The sequence below is a fragment of the Tachyglossus aculeatus genome, chromosome 14 (genome assembly GCF_015852505.1).
Source record: "Tachyglossus aculeatus isolate mTacAcu1 chromosome 14, mTacAcu1.pri, whole genome shotgun sequence".
NCBI lineage: Eukaryota > Metazoa > Chordata > Mammalia > Monotremata > Tachyglossidae > Tachyglossus > Tachyglossus aculeatus.
In genome coordinates, this window is record NC_052079.1 from 34,162,460 (window position 1) to 34,174,154 (window position 11,695).

The following is an 11,695-nucleotide window of genomic DNA, read 5'->3' on the forward strand; positions in this document are numbered from 1 at the left end:
TTTCTGCATCCACAACTTTTTCATGAAAAACATACTATCTGACAGATATTTCAGTGGATGAGAGAAAAATGTGTGATGTGAGCTATGACAGAAAAGTGACATGAATGACTTTCGAATCAAACACTTTCTCATCTTCAGGGGGTCTCTTCTTTCACATAAGCAATGGTGCAACTCAATCTGCTCTTGCCCTATTTTACAGCAAGATATTTTATAGGATGCAGATGGGAGCTTCTCAGAAATGTAGGTTTCTACTTTACCTTCGCCCCTGAATTTTCTCAAATAATTACGAGAGATTACCCAAATGTTTATACCTTTCAAAGAACACAGCATATCTTCTGTCACTTCGTACCAATCCATAATAATGTAAACCAAATCTCCAACAACACAGTGGGCATAACAGTCTTTCTGCAAATTGTCCACAATAAAATAACCTTAGTAAATTGCTTAAAAATTGAAATCCTTGATATCTCCAGTAATCAAAATCTGCCTTGCTTAAAGCCCTGCAACAAAAAGTCATATGAAACAGAATGGAAAATTATTCATTTTTGTTTGATTTGCTCATAAAGTTTGATAATTGGATTTTTTTTTTTTTAATTCAAATTGATTTGCTTTACTTTAGAGAGAAGCAATGTGTTCTAGTGGAGAGACCGCTGGCCTGGGAATCAGAAGAACCTGGGTTCTAATCCCAGCTCTGCCACTTGTCTGCTGGGTGATTTGGGGAAAGTCACTTAACTTCTCTGTGCCTCAATTACCTAATCTGTAAAATGGGGATTAAGAATGTGAGCCCCATGTGGGACAGGGACTAGGTCCAACCTGATTAGTGTGTATCTATCCCAGCACTTTGGTCAATGCTTGACACATAGTAAGCACTTAACAAATACTGTTATAATTATTATTATTATTTACTTAAGGCAGTTTATCAAACAACTGCTCTAATAAATCAGAGATTTTTAGAAGGCAAAATATCTTCCCTGTTTTCTTTTTCTGACACAATATTTTCAGAAGCTTTGATCTCTTTCAGAAGCTTTGAATATATTCATTCATTCAATCATATTTATTGAGCACTTACTGTGTGCAGAGCACTGTACTAAGCGCTTCGGAAATACAAGTTGGCAACATATAGACACGGTCCCTACCCAACAGTGGGCTCACAGTCTAGAAGGGGGAGACAGAGAACAAAACAAAACATATTAACAAAATAAAATAAATAGAATAAATATGTACAAATAAAACAAATAAATAAATAAATAAATAGAGTAATAAATATGTACAAACATATATACATATATACAGGTGCTGTGGGGAGGAGAAGGAGGTAAGGTGGGGGGATGGGGAATATATGTTCAGGTAAAGGCATTTTTTTAACTTCTAGCTTCTAAATCGGAAATTTCCCTACAGGTTCTCTGTCACATATTCTAACTCCTCATTTTAAATGGTTTGTACTTCTGATGTTTTTCCTATTCTGATCAATTACTTCAAGATTTCCAATCTTGACTGTTTGATGTCTCACCTCTTCTAATCTAGTATAATTCACTCTGGACTTTTCATTCATTCATTCATTGAGTTGCATATATTGAGCACTTACTGTGTGCAGAGCACTGTACTAAGTGCTTGTGAGAGTGCAATATAACAATGAACAGACACATTTGCTGCCCACAGTGAGTTTACAGTCTAGAGGGGGAGACAGACATTAATATAAATAAATAAATTACAGCGTGGCTCAGTGGAAAGAGCACGGGCTTGGGAGTCAGAGGTCATGAGTTCTTATCCCAGCTCCGCCACTTGTCAGCTGTGTGACTTCGGGCAAGTCACTTAACTTCTCTGTGCCTCAGTTCCCTCATCTGTAAAATGGGAATTAAGACTGTGAGCCCCATGTGCGACAACATTGATTACCTTGTATTCCCCCCCCGCCCCAGTGCTTAGAACAGTGCTTGGCACATAGTAAGACTGAGCCCCTTCCCTCCTCTCCCCCTCATCCCCCTCTCCATCCCCCCATCTTACCTCCTTCCCTTCCCCACAGCACCTGTATATATGTTTGTACATATTTATTACTCTATTTTACTTGTACATATCTATTCTATTTATATTATTTTGTTAGTATGTTTGGTTTTGTTCTCTGTCTCCCCCTTTTAGACTGTGAGCCCACTGTTGGGCAGGGACTGTTTCTATAAGTTGTCAATTTGTACTTCCCAAGCGCTTAGTACAGTGCTCTGCACACAGTAAGCGCTCAATAAATACGATTGATGATGATGATGATAGGAAGTGCTTAACAAATACCAACATTATTATTATATGTAGATAAGTGCTGTGGGGTTGAGAGGAGGGATGAATAAAGGGAGAAAGTCAGGGCGACACAAAGGGAGGAGGAGAAGAAGAAAGGGGGACTTAGTCACAGAAAACCTCTTGGAGATGAGACTTTACTAAGGCTTTTAAGTGGGGGCAGAGTAATTAGCTGTCGGATTTGAGGAGGCAGGCTTTTCCAGGCCAGAAGGCAGACATGGGTGAAGTTCGGCAGCGAGATAGACAAGATTGAGGTACAGTAAGAAGGTTAGTATCAGAGGACTGAACAGTGCGGGCTGGGTTGTAGCAGGACTTCATTTCCTCTTGGTAAATTCCATGTCTCCAGCTCAGACTCTAGCATTTTCCTCTAGAGACCTCCTCGTTGATTTTTGCTTATTAATCCACAGATCGGATTTCTCATATTCCTTCCCAACTTCAGTCAAGTCTTTCTCACCACCACAGGGACTCCATTAGGAGGCTTGCTTCTTAAATATGAAATCTTGGATCACATCTGCATGGGCCCAGTGTGGATTTTGGACGATGATATATCAACAGGATAATCCATTTAGAGTCCAAATCTGAAGTGGTCAACTTAACATCCCCTAAATGTAGTGGGGATTGTGGGGCCTAGGCAAAACATTATTAGATAATGAAACGTGACTAATAAGAAGCAGCGTGGCTTAGTGGAAAGAATACGAGCTTTGGAGTCAGAGATCCTGGGTTCTAATCCCAGCTGTACCACTTAGCTGTGTGATTTGGGGCAAGTCACAACTTCTCTGTGCCTGTTACCTCACCTGTAAAATGGGGATTGAGACTGTGAGCCCCATGTGGGACAACCTCATTACCTTGTATCTACCCCAGCGCTTAGAACAGTGCTTGCCACTTAGTAAGCACTTAACAAATACCATTATTATTATTATTATTTTCTGATCTGCCTAGAAATCCCTGATGTTAACCTACCTCCTGGATTCCCAGAACCTTTTCAGACCTTTCCCTCTAGACTGTAAACACGTCTTTCAGACTTTAAACTCGTTTTGGGCAGGGAACACTTCCACCAACTCTGTTGAATTATACTCTCCCAAGTGCTTAGTACAGAGCTCTGCACACAGTAAGTGTTCAATAAATGCCATTAACTGATTGATTGCTCAGAGAGCACAGGGAGTGGAGTTGAGACAGGGAGGAAGTGGGACTCTTTCAGAATTATTTCAGAGTTGTTTCCAGAGTGTGGAAAAATCAGGGGGGCAGAACAGTGCAGGATGACCATGTCCCTAATGCCATTACGAGGATGCAATCCAATCCAAAATGCAACTTCTCCGCCTTCTCCTACATGTCTGAATTGTAATAACAAATGTTCCAAATGTAAATTGAGTCAGCAGTGTTGTTGAGGTCCAGGAAGAATCAATAACTTTTTTTTTTTTTTGGTGTGTGTGTCGGGGGGGGACAACAAGCCAGTAGATTTACTTAGTACAAATAAAATCACAGTGGAAATTTTAACATAGCAGCTAGGAGTAACAGGATCTAATGGTCTTATTTTTTTCAAGTCTCAAACTTCTCCCTCTTTCTGTTATTCTAAAAATGCTTTCCTAATTATTATTCTGTTCAACATTCACCCAGAACTCTATCATTCCAAAATGCTTTGCAAACATTTCATTAATTATCTTTCATAATCATTCGTTACGACAGGTGTCATGAACCCCATTGGACAGGCAAAGAAAAAGGTGGTTAAATGAACTGCTCAAGGTCATTCAACATACTAGTGCTAGAGCTAGGATTGGAATTTATAGTCCTTAATTGTCAATCTATTACTTAGACTGTTCAGGCACTTTGTCTTTTATCGTATCCTCTCTCCCTTTTCAAGCCTTTCTCAATCTGCCAACACCAAAATCATTTACCACTAAAACCATCATGGCAAAACTATTCTAGTCCTTGAGTCTCTTCTCTTCCAAATTGTGCTCATATTTCTTAACCTCACCTTTGTAGTTATGCTTCATTCCATCCCAGCCTTTCTTTCTGTATTTGTCTTTCTGATTTCTGTCTCCCTTTCCTCATTCTCTCCCAGGTTTTTTTTCCTATTTCAGTGCTTTTCTTAACTTCCCAGAATGCTCATTTTGTTCATGTAACATGATTATCTCCTGGAAACAGATGAGTAACTGAGGCACAGAGAAGTTAAGTGACTTACGCAAAGTCACATAGCTGACAATTGGCTGAGCTGGGATTTGAACCCATGACCTCTGACTCCCAAGCCCGTGCTCTTTCCACTGAGCCACGTTGCTGCTGTAGACTGTAAGCTCATTGTGGGCAGGGAATGTGTCTGTTGTTATAGTGTACTCTCCCAAGCACTTAGTACAGTGCTCTGTACACAGTATGTGCTCAATAAATATGACTGATTAGTGGCTGTCTACCCCTCTAAACTGTAAGCAGAGAATGAGTCAACCAACTCTTTAGAACTGCACTCTCCCAAGCACTTTCTAAAATTCTCTGCACACTGGAAGTACTCAGTAAATACCACTGATTGATTGACTGAAGGTAAAGAAAGTTAAACAATATGATCAAGGGTAGGGAGCCCTTCTGCATGAGGATAGAATGAAAATCAGTCAATTAATGGAATTCATTAAGCGCTTATTGTGTACACAGCACTAATAATTGTGGTATTTGTTAAGCGCGTACTGTGTGCCAGGCACTGTACTAAGCACCAGGGTGCGTACAAACAAATTGGGCTGGACTCAATTCCTGTCTCACATGGGGCTCCCAGTCTCAATGCCCGTTTTACAGATGACGTAACTGAGGCACAGAGAAGTGAAGTGATTTGCCCAAGGTCACATAGATGATAAGTGGTGGAGCCGGGATTAGAACCTATGACCTCCTGACGCTCAGGCCCATGCTGCTTCACTACACTATATGCTCCATTACACCATGCTGCTTTATGCTGCTGCTTCTCTGCACTATACTAAGCATTTGGGAAAATATAACAATACCAATATAGAGTTGGTAGACATGGTTCCTGCCCGCAAAGTGTTTACGATCTGCAGAGAGAAATAGATATTAAGATGGATTAGGAATAAGGAAAATAGAAGAGTATAAGAATATTTTTGTCCGTGTTGTGGGTCTGGAATGAATATCAAAGTTCTTAAGGAGTACCCAGCCATATTCATAGACCACACAGATGGGAGGGCAGATGTGGGGAGAAAAAGTTGTTCTCCTGGAGTGGTAGCCGTGAGAAATGTCTACTAAGAGATGATAGGGAAAATCGATTTAAGTTTTAGATGAGACAAAATCATCAGAGCAGTGAGAAACTGTTTGTATGTGCACGCCGTGCGGAATAGTGTCAGCCAATCATGCATTTATTGAGTGCTTACTCTGTGCAGAGCACTGTAATAAGCAGTTGAGAGAGTACAATATAGCAGAATTGGTAGCCATGTTCCCAGCCCTCAACAAACTTACAGTCTAGAGGTCTGACTTGTCAGTATCGTCATCATCATCAATCGTATTTATTGAGCGCTTACTATGTGCAGAGCACTGTACTAAGCGCTTGGGAAGTACAAATTGGCAACATATAGAGACAGTCCCTACCCAACAGTGGGCTCACAGTCTAAAAGGGGGAGACAGAGAACAAAACCAAACATATTAACAAAATAAAATAAATAGAATAGATATGTACAAGTAAAATAAATAAATAAATAAATAGAGTAACAAATAAGTACAAACATATATACATATATACAGGTGCTGTGGGGAAGGGAAGGAGGTAAGATGGGGGGATGGAGAGGGGGACGAGGGGGAGTATCAAGTATCAAACTTGCATTGTTTTTTTCAGTCATGTACATATGAACAACATTTCACCATTGGTAGCATTGTCTTAGAAAATGAAACACTGTGAGGGAAAGGGAGAGGAGCAATAGTGCAAGACAACAAGAGAAGAGAAATCATCCTGCCAGATTTAGAAGTCCCACTCGTTGTTTGGATCCTAACAGAAGCTATAGAAAAATTGACATTCTTCAGGCCTATAAAGAGGGATAGTCTCAAGCATTATATCATTTTCCCTTGCATAATGCATCTTTGGCAGTACCACCTACCTATAAAAATTAGCCAGTGAAAAATTCTGCAGTCAGATCTGCTGCCTGAACTAAGAGTTACAGACCTATTATTTCAGTACATTTTCAATTATTCTGAGTTTTCATTAGTGAGAGGATTGATAGCCACAATTTTTGCTAATGGCATATAAAGCTTTTTGTGATCATGACTTAATTTAGGTTAATTCCTAGGACTGTGTGAGCTACTGAACATTCAATAGAAGTGATGGTCCAATTTTCCTACTCTTTGTAGTGAGCCACACTAAACAGTGACTTCTGCTCTCCCCCTGTTGCTGGGCTCTGTGTAGACTATGAGTTCATTTACATTTTAAAAATCAGATTGTATGTGTTTATGTTAAATAACACCTTAAAGGGTTCAAAAATTCTTAACATAAAGAGTTCATGGAGAAAATGTAGTTCTCTTTGAGCTCAATTCTTCGATTTGGGGCTGGAGTGCTTAGGAGTGTGAGCTTCAATTTCATCAAAAGGGATATGAATGGATAGAAGTCACCTTCCTCCTAGGTGAACGTCCTTAATCCGGAAATAACAAAGAATTTAAATTAAGAAATAATCTTTTGGAAAGTGAAGTTGCCATTTTTTAAATATTAAAGGGAAAGATTACAGTGTTCCGCCCATAGTACCCACCCCCCTCAAATTCCAATGATTGATTAATTGATGACATTTGAACTTTCTCTAAAGGATGTTCCCCTTGGTGGTTGCTTGGAAGTTCTCTTGTAAACTGTCAGCTGTTTCCTGATCAGTCAGAGAAGATGATGTCTTCACAGAAGAAATCCACCAGTTTCAGAATGGAGGATTCTCCAAGAAAATTCCTTTACCCAAGACAGCTTAAAATCCTCGGCTTTAATCAATCAATGGTATTTATTGAGCTCTTACTATTTGCAAAGCACTAGACTAATCTCTTGAGATTAGATTGGAGATTGGAGAAGCAGTGTGGCTCACTGGAAAGAGCACGGGCTTTGGAGTCAGAGTTCATGGGTTCAAATCCCGGCTCCACCAATTGTCAGTTGTGTGACTTTGGGCAAGTCACTTAACTTCTCTGTGCCTCAGTTACCTCACCTGTAAAATGGGGATGAAGACTGTAAGCCCTCCCGTGGGACAACTTGATCACCTTGTAACCTCCCCAGCACTTAGAACAGTGCTTTGCACATAGTAAGAGCTTAATAAATGCCATCATTATTATTATTATTGAGAGAATACACTAGAGCAGAGTTGTTAGGCACATTCCCTGCCCACAACGAGGTTACAGTCTAGAGAGGGAGGTAGACATTAATATAATCAATCAATTGTATTTACTGAGTGCTTACTTTGCACAGAGCACTTTACTAAGAGCTTCGGAGACAGTGCGTAGTCAAATTCCCTGCCCACACTGAGCTTACAGTCTAGAGGAAGAAATTATGAATTTGCACATAGTGCAGTGGGGCTGAGGGAGAGGAGAATAAAGGTGCAAATCCAAGGATGACACAGAAGAGAGTAGAGTGAATGAGGGCTTATTTGGGGAAGACCTCTTGGAGAGCTAGCTCTCTTCCTCCCTTCAAGGCCCTACTGAGAGCTCACCTCCTCCAGGAGGCCTTCCCAGACTGAGCCCCTTCCTTCCTCTCCCCCTCGTCCCCCTCTCCATCCCCCATCTTACCTCCTTCCCTTCCCTACAGCACCTGTATATATGTATATATGTTTGTACATATTTATTACTCTATTTATTTTACTTGTACATATCTATTCTATTTATTTTATTTTGTTAGTATGTTTGGTTTTGTTCTCTGTCTCCCCCTTTTAGACTGTGAGCCCACTGTTGGGTAGGGACTGTCTCTATATGTTGCCAACTTGTACTTCCCCAAGCGTTTAGTACAGTGCTCTGCACACAGTAAGCGCTCAATAAATACAATTGATTGATTGAGAGGATGTGCTTTTCATAAGGCTTTGAAAGTGGGGAAAGTGATTGCCTGTCAGATATGAAAGGAGAGGGAACTTCCAGGCCAGAGGTAGAATGTGGGACAAGAGTGGAGGCTTCTGGTTTTTTGGCCCGAATGGAGGATTTCACATCTGTGAGATCAGAAATCCTCTTGGGTTAGATTTCCCTTGGAACAGAGGGGAAGAAGGGAGCCTGCCTAGAGATCCAACAGGCTCCAGTTCCCCTATTTATTTGTTCTAAAGTATTAACTGAGTGTCTGCTGTGAGGACAGGAGAAGCAACATGGCTCAGTGGAAAGAGCACAGGCTTTGGAGTCAGAGGTCATGGGATCAAATCCTGGCTCTGCCAACTGTCAGCTGTGTGACTTTGGGCAAGTCACTTAACTTCTCTTTGCCTCAGTTGCCTCATCTGTAAAATGGGGATTAAAACTGTGAGCCCCCTGTGGGACAACCTGATCACCTTATACCTCCTCAGCGCTTAGAAACAGTGCTTTGCACATAGTAAGCTTAACAAAATACCATCATTATTTATTATTATTTACTGTACTAGGCACTTGGCAGTGCACAAGAAAAAAAGACTCTATCTTCAAGGAGCTCACAATCTAACAAGAGATACCAGTGGGTATAAATTTCATACTGCTTGGGAGCATAGGAAAATTATAGCTATAACTGGCAAGATTATGAAAAATGAATAAATGAATCAAGTACACTAATTGATCTACACATATGTGGATGGTGATGTACACATATGCATTTCTTGAGCCAGTGGAGGGTTGCTTTTTTTTATCAGTATCCAATTGGGGCTTGTTTGTTGGGAAATGTGGAGCTGATTACTCAGAGATCATCTTTTTCTAACGTTTTTTCCAAATGTTAGTTCCAAAGGAATATCAGGTAGATTTTGTAGACGGTATGAACAGGTGGAGGAAAAAAAAAAAAAAAACTATTGGAAGATTTCAGCCAAATCACTGAGTTTCCATCCCCAGTGAAGTCTGGGTGTTGGGCCAAATTAGCAACTGAATCAGGGAACAGATGACTTTGTTCCAACCTTCCCCTGGTTCATTCCTGAGTCTCCAGATATCTTGATATTGGACTTAATTAGCCTAACCCAATCCAGGAAAACCTCTACCTGCCTCGAAAATTGTATTTAAAAAAGTTATAACAATGAGCTCAGTGGAGGCAGGGAACTGGTGGACCAACTCTGTTATACTATTATGCTGTACTCTACCAAGAGCTGAGTACAGTGCTCTGTGCACAGTAAATGCTGAACAAATATGATTGATTATTGAGGGATTGATTAGAAAAACCAGACTAGGATTTGGAAGTGTCCTAAATGTGGTTTGTCAATCAGCTAGACATACGGATGGAAAGGTTTCTGGAATGCTTCTGAAATGGGGCTACTTTTTTGTTTTCTTTAATGGCATTGTTTAACACTTACTATGTGCCAGACACTATAGTAAGCACTGGGGTAGATACAAGCTGATCAGGTTGGACACAGTCCCTGTTCCACATGGAGCTCATAGTCTTAATCCCCATTTTACAGATGAGGGAACAGAGGCACTGAGGAGTTAAGTGACTTGCCCAAGGCCACACAGCAGACAAGTGGCAGAGCCATAATTAGAACCCAGGTCCTCTGGTTCCCAGCTCTGAGCGGTTTCCACTAGGCCACAGTACTACTGATAAGAAGCTCCAGAAGCATTAGTCTTGTCTCCCCAAAGAATACCCTGAAAACATTAGGTTGCTAATAAAATCCCTTGTGGATTCACTCCAGGGAAGCAATTTTACATTTGCAGCGTGGCTCAGTGGAAAGAGCGAGGGCTTGGGAGTCAGAGGTCATGGGTTCGAGTCTCAGCTCTGCAACTTGTCAGCTGTGTGACCTTGGGCAAGCCACTTAACTTCTCTGTTGCCTCAGTTACCTCATCTGGGAAAATGGGGATTAAGACTGTGAGCCCCAAAGTGGGACAACCTTGTAGCCCTCCCCCCCCAGCGCTTAGAACAGCATAGTAAGCGCTTAACAAATACCACCATTATTATTATTATTATTTAGAAAATTCTTTACTCTTGGTCAAAGCTGACATGCCTTCTGTAACAAAGTGATCATGTGTTCGAGAGAAACAGCATGACCAAGTGGAAAGAGTGGAATGTGTCTGCTGTTGTATTGTGTTTGTTGTATTGTGTTCTCCCAAGTGCTTAATAATAATAATAATAATAATAATAATGGTGTTTGTTAAGCGCTTACTATGTGCAAAGCACTGTTCTAAGTGCTGGGGCAAGGTACAAGGTAATCAGGTTGTCCCACGAGGGGCTCACAGTCTTCATCCCCATTTTTACAGATGAGGGAACTGAGGCCCAGAGAAGTGAAGGGACTTGCCCAACGTCACACAGCTGACAAGTGGCGGAGCTGGGATTTGAACCCACAACCTCTGACTCCAAAGCCCGTGCTCTTTCCACTGAGCCACGCTGCTTCCACGCTGCTTAATACAATGCTTTGCACACAGTAAGTGCTCAATAAATACAAATGAATGAATTAATGAAAAAGCATGGACCTAGGACACAGAAGACCTGGGCTCTAATCCCAGCTCTGGAAATTGCTTTCTATGTACTTGGACAAGTCAGTTAACTTCCCTGTGCCTCAATTTTATCATCTGAAAAATGAGGATTAAATCCCTGTTCCTCTCTCCTACTTAGTCTGTGAGCTCCTTGAGGGACAGGGACTATGTCAACATAACGAACTTGTACCAACCCTGGCACTTTAGAGTAGGTCTGACACCATAGTAAGCAATTAACAAATACCATTAAAAAAATGGGACAAAATGTTTTTTGTTTTTTTTAGATTGGAAAATTTCCATTTGAGGCCCAAATTTTCCAGGACCAACTCTAACACTGAGTTTCTCTAACTAAGGATCGAGGTGGTGGGTTGCTCTCTTATGAGAATGTGTCTACCAATTCTGTTACGTTGTTATTTTGTGCCCTCCCAAGCACTTAGTACAGTGTTCTGCACACCGTAAGTGCTCAATGAATATGATTGATTGGTCGATATGTACCCTTAGCCCTGTCCGCAGGCCAGCTTCCAGAACCCTGGGGTTATAAGAGAAAAGCATCGTGGCTCAGTGGAAAGAGCCCGGGCTTTGTAGTCAGAGGTCATGGGTTCAAACCCAGCTCTGCCACTTGTCAGCTGCGTGCCTTTGGACAAGTCACTTAACTTCCTCTGTGCCCTCAGTTCCCTCATTTGTAAAATGGGGATTAAGACTGTGAGCCCCTCGTGGGACAACCCGATCACCTTGTAACCTCCCCCAGCGCTTAGAACAAGTGCTTTGCACATAGTAAGTGCTTAATAAATGCCATTATCATTATTATTATTAATTGATCAGCCCCTGTTTATGCCCTACCTTACTCTGCTGAGGGGCTTCAGGGCAATGC